This window comes from Chiroxiphia lanceolata, chromosome 2, assembly GCF_009829145.1.
Source record: "Chiroxiphia lanceolata isolate bChiLan1 chromosome 2, bChiLan1.pri, whole genome shotgun sequence".
Classification (NCBI taxonomy): domain Eukaryota; kingdom Metazoa; phylum Chordata; class Aves; order Passeriformes; family Pipridae; genus Chiroxiphia; species Chiroxiphia lanceolata.
Genome location: NC_045638.1, coordinates 59,164,742 through 59,178,009, shown reverse-complemented (window position 1 = coordinate 59,178,009; position 13,268 = coordinate 59,164,742). Strand labels below are relative to the sequence as shown.

The following is a 13,268-nucleotide window of genomic DNA, read 5'->3' as shown; positions in this document are numbered from 1 at the left end:
ACTTAATATGGTCTTCAAAACTATTTTTTGAACAGTTAATTCATCATGCCTTCCATGACATTTAGACAACCCTTGATTGGCAAAACCCAACAATTCCTGCAACAACCCATCAACTCACCTCATGTTGCTGACATCAACTTACAGACCTGTCTTAGGAGCCGTGTAGCCGCCAATTCTTCATAAAGTCCATGCAACAAACAAAACTGGAAGGGTTCAATCATTTCTTACCACTGCTTTCAGAAAATGCCTTTTTTCCAGCTTTCTATCAGAAACATTTTTTCTGAACTGACCCCTAAATCACAGTCATTCTTTCAAGGATCAGGGATTCTCTCAGGTGTGGTAAACCAAGGTATGAATCTCCTTTCCTCAATTAAAAATAAGATCAAAAAAAAAATTTTTATCACTGCTACCTGCTCAAATCCCAGTGTCCTACAAACAGGACTGAGAGAATAAAATCCAACTTAGAGCATACCACTGCTAATGAAACCAGCCTGGCTTTCAGAAACTCATAGAAAATTGTTGATATTTTGTTACCACCTCTCTTCCTATAAAGCAAGGGGACAGCAACACCTAGAACCTACACTCCTTAGTCTCGTTTTTTTTGTTTATAAAAATCAACATAATTTGCTGGTTTACAAAAGGAATACTTTTTGATACATGTCCCTTCCTGAAACTAAACTCACAAAGCATCTCTCACACAAATGACAAGTTCAGCTCTGGCTGAAGTAGCAACATCAGTGAGATTTCCCCCCAAATTTCCTGATCTTTACAAAATAATTCCTCACTCTCACAGCATCCTGTAACAGAGAAAGAGCTGCAGCATCAGCCACAGAGGGTGGACAGAAGGTGAAAAGAGGAAAGCAAAACTTTCAGGTTAAACAAGATAGGTCTTCTAGGATAAGAAAAAAAGAGCTGTCAAAAACCAGGATTTTATTGACTGAATCTGAGGAGGAGCTGGCATCTGGTCAAGAAGATATTAAGGATCACATGAAGTGAGTTAGGTAGCTCAAATGCTGAAGGAAATCTTAAAGAGAAAAGAAAGAGGAAAACCAGAAACACTACAAGATTATTTTGTGAAATTCTGTTAGTCCTGGGGATTAAAAACCTCTAAAACTGTACAGTGTTTTTCCATGTTTGCTGGCATTCTGGAGTTTATCCAAAGAGTCACTTAATACTCATACAATTATGTTAAGTACAATATAAACAAGAAAATTGTTTTAGACATCTTTATTATTTAATAACACAAAGGCAGGAGTTATTGCTCTAAAGATGTATCAAGAATCCAGGATTCCAGCTGTAAAACTCAGAGCATGACAGTAACATACTAACACAATGGTGATAGACAGGAAATATCAAAATACTAACTGTAGAATAGCAAGAGGCTTTTTTGTTTGGTTTTTGCTTTTGTTTTGGCGTGTTTGTTGGGTTTTTTCCCCCTAACTGTGATGGGAAAGAGTAAAGTCATTTTAGCAACTGAGACAGTAACGTGAGAAACAGTTCTCAGTGCCCCTGTTTTACTTTACTGTAGGTATTCAGCATTCGTAAGTATTTGATGGTCTTCAATTTATCTTCTGCTACAGAACAAAATGACCAAGAACTGTGGCTGAGGCAAGTACACCTCTTAAGCATAAAAGGTATCAGACCTTAATTGGACTAGAAGTTAGAAAAACAGGTATTTTCAACTAAAAGCACTGCTGGCACAGATCTCTAGCCACAGATGTTAGTATTCATTTCTGAGACTCACAGATGTTCAGCTTTTGACTTCTAGATTACTCCTGTTCAGCATACAATTCATGTCTGTACCTGTAACAACTACTCAATTTTAATTTCATCACATACACATTTCCACATATTATAAGAAAATAGAATTGAATTTGATACATTAAACTGATTTCTTTTTAAACTTCAAAGTTCACAAGTGTTACTGTGGTTGCATAGTTAAACACATGCATCAGACTATCAGCTTCTAAAAATACCATGTTATAAATTCAGCACTTTACTTGATAACCACAGAAGCAGCAAGACAAAGAAGTTGGATATTCACAATAAAAAAAAAATACTAAAAAGCCATCCAACAGAGAGCTAAATTTCAGAAAGTTCAGTGAAAATGGCTCACTACATAAGTATGTACTTAAACAGCACCATCTGAACAATTATTTTTAGAATGTACTAGGACTGCAATGCATTCCAGCATAGTAAGAAGTCACAACTGCCATGAAGCAGTAGCCTCAGGGCTATATTAAGACTATTCAACAATTTAAATAAGCTAGTGAATATAACAAAAGATCTAGGCATTAGTTAGAAAGCAATGTTTTGTGGTAACTGATTTAAGAAATTAATTGGATTCAAGCACAAGCGTCTGACTAGTTTACTCCAATTGCCAGAAGCAGAAAACAGAAAAATAAAAGTGTTCTTTACCTACTGCCAGAGGGTCTAGTTCACACTCCTGCCACCCATTCTCACACTCAGCTCAAGAATAAAACTTTCCCCTTTCCTAATCTAAACATTAAAAGTCAGTCCTATTCTTCAAAACTAATTTCCTATAGTGAGAACAACAAAAGTACATGGGCATGTGCATGTGTTGTTCACTACCGCCAAACATAAGGTTTTTATTTGAGATCTCCCAAGATATTTAATTAAGTTCAGCTACAGAATACCTTAGGGAGAAAACAACTGAAAGCTTTCTGCTTTCTAACAAATAACTTCTCACTCTTAAAGCAAAAGTTAAGTTTTTTCCACTTTCATAGCTCTCAACACTTCCAACATACCTTTTTGCAACATAAACCCACAGGAAACCTCAAAAGATGCACTACTTCCCATTTTGCCCATTGTGACATTTTGGTTTAAATTTATTTTTAAGTAGACCTGGAGAGGTAGAAGCCTAATTAAACAGCATTTTCAAAAGAAGCTTTATTAATATTATTTCTAATCATTTTAATGTAAGTAGAAAAAGCTTTACAAATATAACAGTCTTAACCACAGCAGAACCCTGTTTCACAGATTCACGTGGCATCTCCTATGGAAGGGACAGCAAGATCCGATCACATTATTAGACCTGTAAACTCTTAATCTTGGATTTACTGACTTATCTTCAGATAGGAAGATGCCAGGTTTAGGTTTTATAAAAGTCATCTATATGACACTGTAACAAAAGGAACGTTTCCTAAAGAACAATGCATTAGAAGTAACTTTCTGCCTAGGCCTCCATTTCTAGGGTGGTTCTGTGTGATGGAAAAAGGAGTCATTTCCCATTTTTGTCAGGAGATCCTGCTTAAGGAAGGCCAAGATCCAAACCCAGTCATCTTCCAGCAACATAAATGGCTGTCAAGATCTTCTGCTGAAGGCTTGTGATGCAGTATAAAGGTTAGAAGGTGTCCTGAAGCAATTTGGAGGGAATGAAGAGGGAGAGAAGAGTCACAAGATGTACCAAAGTAATAATGCACGTAACATAGTTCCAAATGACTTCAACTCAGCACCAAAGAGGAACTGGTAAAATCTCCTTCGAATTTCATTGCCAGTTTTCAAGTGATTCCTTTTGCTAAAAATCAAAAGGGAATTTAGAATAAACTTCCTGTGCCAGCAACGACATAGCTGGAAAAAAAAAGGTCTGACTGTGGGCTACTGATGTTTGCAAGGAAGAGGCTGTCGCTCGGCACAGCATGAAGCGAGAAAAGCAGAATTTACCTGAGCTGATTCCCTTTCTTTGGGCCTGAGGGATTGCTGATCATGTGGGTTAGCAGCATATCCCCTTAAATCAGAGTATTCCAGTCTCTTTCCTTCCCATGGACAAAGGAACAGGATTTTACAAACCCAGCAGCCACAGGCTCCTCAAAAGGAAGAACGTATTTACACGTTTAGAACTGGGGAACTTCTTCAGTGCTGGGAATTCAGTCAGATTTCAAACTGATTGGGCAGCTTCCACCTTACAGCACATTCAAACCTAGCACTAGTGTAAAGAGACAGGGAGGAGACGAAAATTGCGTGGCTATGGGGCCATACACAATCACTGGCCTTATCTCGGCCCCAGCCACCAGTTTCTACTTGATGTAGTTTCCTGTCTAGAGAAGGGTCACACCAAGAATGTCATTAGTGCTTCACAGAACTGAAGCACAAATATGACCCATGGACAGGAAGCTTATACAGAGGCATAAAGAACATTCTTTCCAAGTGCTCAGAGCATTTTTTCTCCTCTCTCTCTCCCCCACACTTTTTCTTTAAGCTGCTCGCATTCTTTCCCTCTCTCAGCCTAGAGAAGTGGAAGGCAACATCAACAAAAAAATGCACAGAGAAACACCATAAAGTCCATCCTTCACACCTGAGTGGATGGCAGTTCAAAGGGGCCCTACCTACCTGCAACCCTGTTGTTTGCTTCAAGAACTCTGTTTGCCCAAGGAAAAAGAGACGAGCAAATCCTGGAAGCAGATCCTTCCCCAAAGGAAGTTTCTTTCTGAGTCTGCAACCTGGAGATTTTGCTTGAGACTCAGTCCTCTGAGCGGATTCTTTCTTCAAACTCTCACACTGGTTCTTTACTTTTGTGGGCAGCTGGAAAAAGAATGAAGCCGTAGGCTGAGGCAGGGACTCCATACTTCCAGGATAGGGAGGCAGAAGGACTGGAGGGGAAGGAAAAGTGCTAGTTGGTAACTTCTTGGATAATGACCTGCATTTCCTCATTTTCTGCCACACAGAGACATACACATAGTCACTGCAATAGGGGAGGATGACAAGAGATGGGTACTAGACATGCAGTGTTTTCATGCTCTGATGCCAAAAAAACCCCAAACCCATAGTGTTGAGCTGTGAACTTTCAAGACTTTTAAGACATCTACCAATAGATGAGATCAATCATAAGATGTTTTGTCCAGAAAGTTCTCTCAGTTTGTTGCAAGTAGATGTAGGTGGGGGTGAAAAAAAATTTAAGTGCTCATTTCTTGGAAAAAAATCCAAATCTCTCCTCTGTTCACTTGCTCTCAAATGAATTAAAAATGGCATCTATTGCAATGCAGTGAACGTCTCCCCATAATCTCTTCAAGAAAAAAATCATCATACTTACCTGAATGTTTCCCTCACCAATGACTTCCTAACACCACTCCCAACTCCTCTGTAAAGGCCTTACTCCAATCTCAGGTCTTCTACTTTATTTGCAAAATCAGATTGATCTAACACTGACAGCATTTTAATGCTGTTAAGACAAACTCATATTTAACCCAGGCATGTGATGATTGCTGTGGAAGCTAAGAACCTACCCAAGTTCTGGATTTCTAAAATATTCCTCTTTTCCCCCTGAAAACCTAGATGTCCTAGGACTTAACTGTCATTACTTGAACAACAAAAATATAATGCATAGGAGAGTTGAAATTTTCTTCACAAATACTGAAAGCTGCTAAGACTCCAGTGAAATTTTATCAGTATCATGGAGCCAGTATACAACAAAATAGAACCAGAAGTCACTGGACTGAAAACAGTTATAAGCACAGTTGCTCACGTATGCATTTACTGGTTGTTATCCATTACAGTACCTTCTGCACAACAGCACAGCGTATGGCATTTGCATGTAGGGCAGCCACTGAGCTCTGTGCCTCAGATGAGGCACCATCATTTTACCTAGAGTGCTCTTCTTTGCTCTTAAGACACCAGGTAGAGTATGATCCAATAGTTAACCAAGAAGGTACATTACTCATCATGTTTGATGCAATTTCACTTAATTCATTTTGGGGCAATTGGTGGTGTTTCTTGATCCTCTCCTTTAGAGCACACACCTAAACAAAATAGTTTCATATGGTTAGGTACCTCACATGTTCTTCAATTACAAGTTTCCCCTGTTCAAAGAAGCTTTCTTTCATTGTGCTTAAAATAATACAAGAAGATGGGGAAAGAAATGCTAGGTTTTGTCATTAAAACCACAGCAATTTTTGCAGTTTGAGGAGCATAGAGGATTTTTTTTTTTCTTTTAAAGTGACAGATAAAGCCATCAAGGACAGACCCTGATATGCTACAATAATTAAAACAGAAAAATCAGCAAACTGCTTCCAGAGAAACTGCTTGTGCATGCAGAAGGATACTCTGCTTCTTGGTTCCTCCGAGGACACTGAATATGGTGATGGTATCTCAATCTAAGGTAAGAGGTTTTATTCTAAATAGAGTGCTTCACATAAATAATAGGATTAGTTGTTTCTGAGTGGAATTTCATGACTTCTCAACAACATGAGACCAAGATGTGTTCCTATACCTTTTCATTTGACAAGCCATTGCTTTTTTGATTATTTCAGACCATCTTGCAAAGATTAGAGAGTCAGGTTCAGTCTTTTCATCTCATATGCATGTTTTTGTTAAAGGAGGTCTTCCTGCTTGGAAGGAATAACTGATGAACACACACATAAATGTACTTGGCCAAGAGATGTCTCCAGGTTGATGTTTGTACTCCCTTCTTCCAGTAAAGGAGAGGACACAAGATAAAAATGAAAGAGAAAATACAATAAACAGAACATGTTGAATCCAAGTTTTTACTGCTCTGTATTTGCTGGCTAAGAAAAATGTCATGAAAGGACAATAGCAGTAAAAGCACATTTCTTCTAAAAGACTCTTGTGAATAGAATGTTCTTTTTAACCAGATAACTTGAAAAGTCCCTGAGATTCAAGGTATTGCAAGTCGCTAATACTAATTACTTACAAGTCATAGTTACAATGCCATACACAGCACTACAGGCTCAATTTCTGACGATGCATTGAAGCTTACTAATACTTCTGAAGTCAATACTCCTTTCCAGTTCAAAGCAACAGAAGGTATCAGAGCAAATCAGTTCAGATGAAGCAGCATGGTTTCTTTCAAACAAGAATCTGCCTAGGGCCCCTGTGAGAAAACCTCCTTCACAGTGGAAGATGTTGCTCGCTGGAAAAAGACCGCGGATAGCCTTCAATATACTAAACTGTATGAGATCAGGAGCGTAGAAGAGAGGAGTACTTGGTCTTATTTGAGTCATGTCTCTTCATAAGCAAAAGAGACAAAGATCCAATGTGAAATATAAGGAAAAAAAAAAGGCATTATGAGGATTTCGTCTATTGGTGTTTTCCTTACAGAAACAGATTAACAGTTTCTGAAGATCAATCTGAAGCATGCTATTAGGAATGACTTGTTTTTAAATTCCTCTTCTTACATCAAGGTCATGGTATCTCTCCAAGAAAAGGAGAATATTTTAATTTTTAACCTTTTGTACGTAATTTTTCCTTTGAACAGACTTGTCTTGAACTGTAAAGAATAAACAAGGCTGGTAACTTCTGTGTTCTAGCTATCAAAACCAGTAGCCTGATTGATTCTTACATACATGTACGTATTTCAGGTTGAAACAAAATCCTCCTGTATTTTGAGATAAGAAATGTTAATGAATACTCCTTTGGTCTTCTGAAGATTTAAAAGAACAAAAAAAAGAGGTCTGGAAAAGAGCATAGAAAGTACCTGAACCCCTCCTACAGGAATTTTGGGGAAAGTTTTTTTGTTGCCTCACATCAATCACCAGAAGCAATTCATGCTACCAAGTTGAGATGTTAATATTAAGCAGTTGAATATCCAACAGTTCTTCTCAGTCACCGTATTGTCAAGTTTGCTGATTTACGTCAAGAGCAGGCTCTGATGGGATCCTTTTAGCTGGAGCAGGAAGAATTTATGGTTGTGATGATACAAGAACAACATGCCAATGATGTTCAGATACAGATAAAGTCAGGAAAGGTAATGGTAGTTCTGTTTGTGAGCATGTGGAAGACAGTAAGGAATCCTATAATCAATATTCTCATCTCCTCTGGGCAAAGAAAGGAATCTCTGCAATGCCCTTCCATAGTGACTTGACTGTTGATAAACACTCCTGGGATGAAAACTCCCTTTAGTGCTTTCTTCCACCTTCTTTCTCTACAGGGCATGTTTCACGGCCAATTCGTGAGTGAAGACTAATCTCTGTTTTTCCGCATCAGTGAGCAGAAGCTCAATAGCCAAGAAAGGAAAAGTTTAAACAATTGTGAGTAAATTCTACAGAATACCATCTGCAAAACAAGCAAAAAATTGAATCTCCATATTTGGTAAATGGTATAGAATATAAGCAACAATACTTTTTTATTTCTAATACTGCCGCTCCAACAACTGCAGTATCCAAGTGAAATAACACGGAAACAAAACACAAATTGACATACCTGATTCAAGTTACCTGCAGTCAGATCAAATACTTCTCAACCTTCAAATCAAAATTTTAAAGCAAGATGCAATTTTTTTAGATTTAAGGTGCAACTAGCCACATGGACTTCTTGCAATTCTTAAAATAAAACTTAGTCTAGGTTAAGTAGTTATTGTCCTGCTGCCATTAATCATACCTCTAGAAATATGTGCAGACTGCAAACACACCGCAGAATCTATGCGCCACCATCCAGTTGAACTGTTATTCAAAATAAATATTAGAAGAACAGCAAATTTTAGTAAAACATCTTTCACCTGGAAACTAGCACCAACATACCATGTGTATTAAAGTATCAACATGAGTGATATAAGGTTGTTTAAATTGCAATCTACTGACACTAAGAAAAACCGCTAGTTTTCCAAAACTTCTGGGTTGTTGTTGTTTCGTTTTGAGGGTTTTTTTGGGGGGAGAAGATTTGATTGGAGAGAGGGGTAGAAGTCATTGAGCATAATAACAACTATACTGGATAATGTTATCCAGTCCCAAGATGGAGAAAAGGCAGCAAAACCATTGGTCAAAGTGTTGATTTTGAAAGATTGTCATGCAACCCTTCACTCAAAGCTAAACGTGCCAACAAACAGAATGGTAGGAATCTTGACTTTCTAAATTTCAGAATGTGTTTTAAAGCATCAGGCCTCTCTCCATAAATGTTTCATGCTCAACTTCTTTAAAGGCCTACTAAAAGCCAGAGGGCCACAGCACTGTCTATTTTATCAGACAAGGCATCAGACAATACCTACTCAAGACTGGCATAGGTACCAATCCCTCAAAGACCCTTCCTACTGCCAGTTTAGGAAAGGCAAAAAGCTATGGCTTTTCTGAACTCAGCATGACAAAGAATTCTGAAATTATATATAGCTATCACAGCAACACATATTTGAGAAACACAGCCAGTATTTCTTGGCACATATACAACAGCAGGAAAACACTAGAGGTATAAAATTGAATGATTAGTTGATTATAGAAAATACTACCTTGTAAAAATAATTCCCATTAATAGATGCATCAATTTTATACTATTAAAGAAATGGGTATTTGCTAAACAATGTTATAATTATTCTGCCCTTTTAAAAGCTGTTTAGATTGCAAGAATATTTTTAAATATCTTCATTAACAAGCTTTTTATTTCTTGTCAGCTTTTTTGCCAAGTACAGTCGAGAGAAAACCTTTTTTGGCCTAACTAAGCCATGTTTTAAATCAGATTAACAGACTTCACTGGCACCAACATACATTTCTGTCATAAAAACAGACCTTCTTTCAGTCTTAGAGAAATTCTGTGCTTCTGGGTAGAGTGCATGAGCCAATATTTAAAAAAAATAAAAAAAACCCAGACAACTTTTTTTTAAGACATCATATGATGCCTATTTGTTCACTTTTTCTGCTTAAGAAAGCTAACTGTAGCAGTAAAGGTTACAGTATTTATGTATACCTTGAACTTGGAAAAAAAAAAAATCACATAAAACCTGTAGTTTCTTGTATGAACAGTGCCTTTGTACTTTTACTTTGTAGTTCTTAATACATGGTTAGTTTAATTTAATTTGATTCCAATTACAAGCAATTAGGTTACACAAATTTCTTAAAAAAATTTTTTTTTTTTTAAGCACCACTTTTCTTACTGAGTTCTCAATCTTCACATAATTCCTACACTTCTCTGGTCAAAGTCTTTCAGACTGCGTATCTGCAGAACCTGGAAGTGGAAATACCACACATAAGGAATGTTAAGAGGAGTTATTCCAGAACTGTTCAACAGCCACACCACACCAGATGCCCTAATTTTATGGGGTTTTGGAGTGGAGGTAGGGTGAGGTCTAATCTGAATCTTCAGATGAGAATAGCTCAAGGCTTTTCCCTGTAGCTGTTGACCCTTGATCATCTCCTCCATGACTTTCCTCTGGTGTTTGGGACCTCTGGAGAACTCAAATACAGCAAAAAAGCCCCTCTCATGCAATTATTTACTCTAATATATATATTTAATAGATTAATATTAACAAAGGGCAATATGGACACACTGGTAAATAAAAGCTAAACAAAGGACCTACTTTTTTTAAAGTCACTAGTTTCACAAAGTTTTATTTTGGAAAGTACTCAAAACTTGCATTTCAGATTTGAGCACTTACCAGGTTACTTTCCATACCAAATCCTAATTTCTACAAAAGGTCTAGAGTTTATAAATTTAGTATGCACTCTGACCAACAGGCTTGATCCTTTCCTCATTTTCAGTAGCAGGAAGAACTCTACAGACAAAACTGTTAACTGCTAAGACAGAGTGATGTCAAATGCTATTGTAAGCTGTGTTAGTTCTTCAGCATTAAGAAGTTTGTGATGCAACTGAGGCTTATTTTTGTCTAGCATGAGTTGTTGAGAGTGGAGACAAACTGATTTAGTTATGACTTGCAAGTGATGTGCAAGCACACCATAACAGCTCTGCAATATATAGTCTGACTCTTAGGTTCAAGATACAAGTTTAAAAAGTCTCAGTGCAGTCAGCGATGTTTTAGATCAGAATTACACTTTTTATTTTTACCTAGTATGTGTTAACAGTACACAAAAAAAGCATTCTAGATCATCTTGTACTGCTACCACCATACAAAACATGCTGTCTTTCATTAGCTGATTAAATGTTTTCTGAAGAATTGCTGACTTAACTTTCCTTATTGGACTAGCGCTTCAAATTCACCCAAATTTCAGTATTAAATAAGACTGCCACAAGTTTTATCTTAAAAATGTTTATCAGTCAGCTGAGGTAAAGGCTTTTTGAAATGTATCATTTTGCTCTGCTTAAGTAAAAACTGTTTGCCTTGAGTTGTCCCTTTATCTTCCCTCCATGCAAGCACCTTCACACCTACGTGCTTTGATCAGCCAGAACTCCCAGCTTCTGCACTAGACACGATTAACTTTGGCAGTGCCTCTTCACAGGCATACCCGTGTGCAGTGTTTGACTGTCATTCTGTACCTGTTGAAATATTAGTATTTGGTTTAGGTTGTGTGCAAGAACAAAAAAACAGTATCAAGTCACACATAAAAGAATACATACAAAACCACAAAAAGACTATTCCTAGCCTAGGTTTACTATTTTCACAAAATTATTCAGAACAGGGAAAAAGACAAGACATCAAACATCTGTACCAAAATAGAAACTTACCCCACTGACTGATCTGTGTTGGAGAGTGTCTAACCATACACTGAATGTCACAGGACCCTCTTTCCTTCACTTGAGTCAAGATTTCATTGACAAAAATAACCACAATCCAGGGCAGATAAAAAATAGCTTCCCACACACTCAGGCAAACACACAAGACACTACCATAGAATCATTACGGTTGGAAAAGACTTATGAATTCTCTTGAAAAAAACCACCACCATTTGGATCATTACTGAACATTTCTCTATATGATTGGTATCTACAACGTGCATAGTTTATTTTGAAGACAACATACAACAGAGATATTCTTGACATGACTCTTTTACCATGAAATTAGTTGCCTGATCTGATTTCTGCACCAAATAAATGTAAAGGTCAGTGTTTCCTCAGAAGAGTTGTTATATTTAATAAAACCTTTCTGCCTGTAAATTCCTAAGATCAACTCTCTTATTAAAGTCTAACATGTCTCCTTTCCTTCCATTTTCTTTTAAAGGTAAGATTCTAAAATTAGTTTGCAGCAGGACTGAAGAGATCTGTACCTAAAGTTATCCGGTTTTAGCTGTATATTATATGCAAAGTATTGTATTTTCTACTAAATAGCTTTTTAGCCACCTAAAAAAAAATTAAAAAAAACCTCACAAACATTCCATGCTGCTGTTACTTCTATATACTCTTAAATTAAGTCAAACTCCATCTTCCAGTTTACCAAAATGTACAAAAAGGAAACCACAGTGCATGTGACAAAGGTTGACACAGTCAACATAAAGAAAACTGCAGAGATGCCTAGTAAAGTCCTTAATTGTCGGCACATGTTCAAAATCCATTCTCTAGAGGTTGTAGTTAAGCATTACATTCTATAGATTGCAACTGAGAATGAGTCCGTATTTTTTAAGTGTAGTTACTCTTCCAAACAGCTATTTCCCCAAGTTTAAAATGATTCTTAATTCATAGTTTAGTATCTGCATAACTGAAATCCCCACAAGCATTTAGCAAACTAGGCCAGAGTTTAATATTGCTTAGCTGCGTTTTTGCTCCTCCTTTTTTTGATGGTCAAGCATATTATTACTTCATACATATAATTTTACACATGCACATCAAGTCATTTTCTACTCTTTTATTTCTTAATTGTTTTTATTGTAGACTTTAGTCCAACAGAAACACAACTGCCATCAAGATGTGACTTACTGTAACAGCCTGCTACTCCTAGCTGGGCGATGTTTGAATATCCTTCTTCCAAGTCATCAGAGAATTTCCATTTACCAGTCAAGTTCTTTCATTCTATTTTATAAAATAAAGCATGCATACATATCTAAGCAGCCTTCATAATAGAAGAATCATATATGGTACCCAAAAATATGCATTCTAATGGTACTTGGAATAGGCAACTGCACAACTTTGTTGAAGAGAAGCTATAGAAGTATTTGGGTGAGCACACAATGTCACACTTCAGTACAGCATTAAGCTTTTTTTTCCCCCCAGATGAATTAAATGCAGATTTCAGAATTACAGCATATTCAACTTATGCTTTTCTGGCAATGTATCTTGACTCATTATTATGACTCAATCTTTTAATTTTTTTTTCTCTCTCTTGTACATGTAAAATACACAGACAGAAAAAGGGGTGCCATAGAAAAGACAAAAGCACTAACAAAATACTGATTCATTAAGTACCACAATCAAATAATAATTTGGTTTCATACTTAATATGGCTCACTACAATAAAGTGCAATGAGACATATACTCTGCATTAGAGAAAATTACTTGGACGATGCCTCCCAACTCCAAAGTGGGGGCAGACAGTACTTGAGGGGGCTGAGGAGGAGGACATGAGAAAGGGTATAACTCCACAGCTTCAGGGGAATCCCTTGATCACTGTCAGAAGTATGTACATTGGCAGATTGTTCTAAAAG

At 37.0% G+C, this 13,268-nt stretch overlaps 1 protein-coding gene and 1 long non-coding RNA gene across 3 annotated transcripts in view; both read right to left on the bottom strand.

Moving 5' to 3' along the window:
• The window catches only part of TSC22D1 (TSC22 domain family member 1), a 92,762-nt gene that overhangs the window by 49,960 nt on the left and 29,534 nt on the right, over positions 1 to 13,268 (bottom strand). The gene's annotated exons all lie outside the window — the stretch shown is intronic.
• Positions 1,381 to 11,945, bottom strand: LOC116782154. The gene is made up of 4 exons (XR_004355154.1): positions 9,833 to 11,945; positions 8,353 to 8,414; positions 4,351 to 4,542; positions 1,381 to 3,376 (listed from the first exon to the last, which is right to left on the bottom strand). It is a non-coding gene; the product is annotated as an uncharacterized LOC116782154 (long non-coding RNA).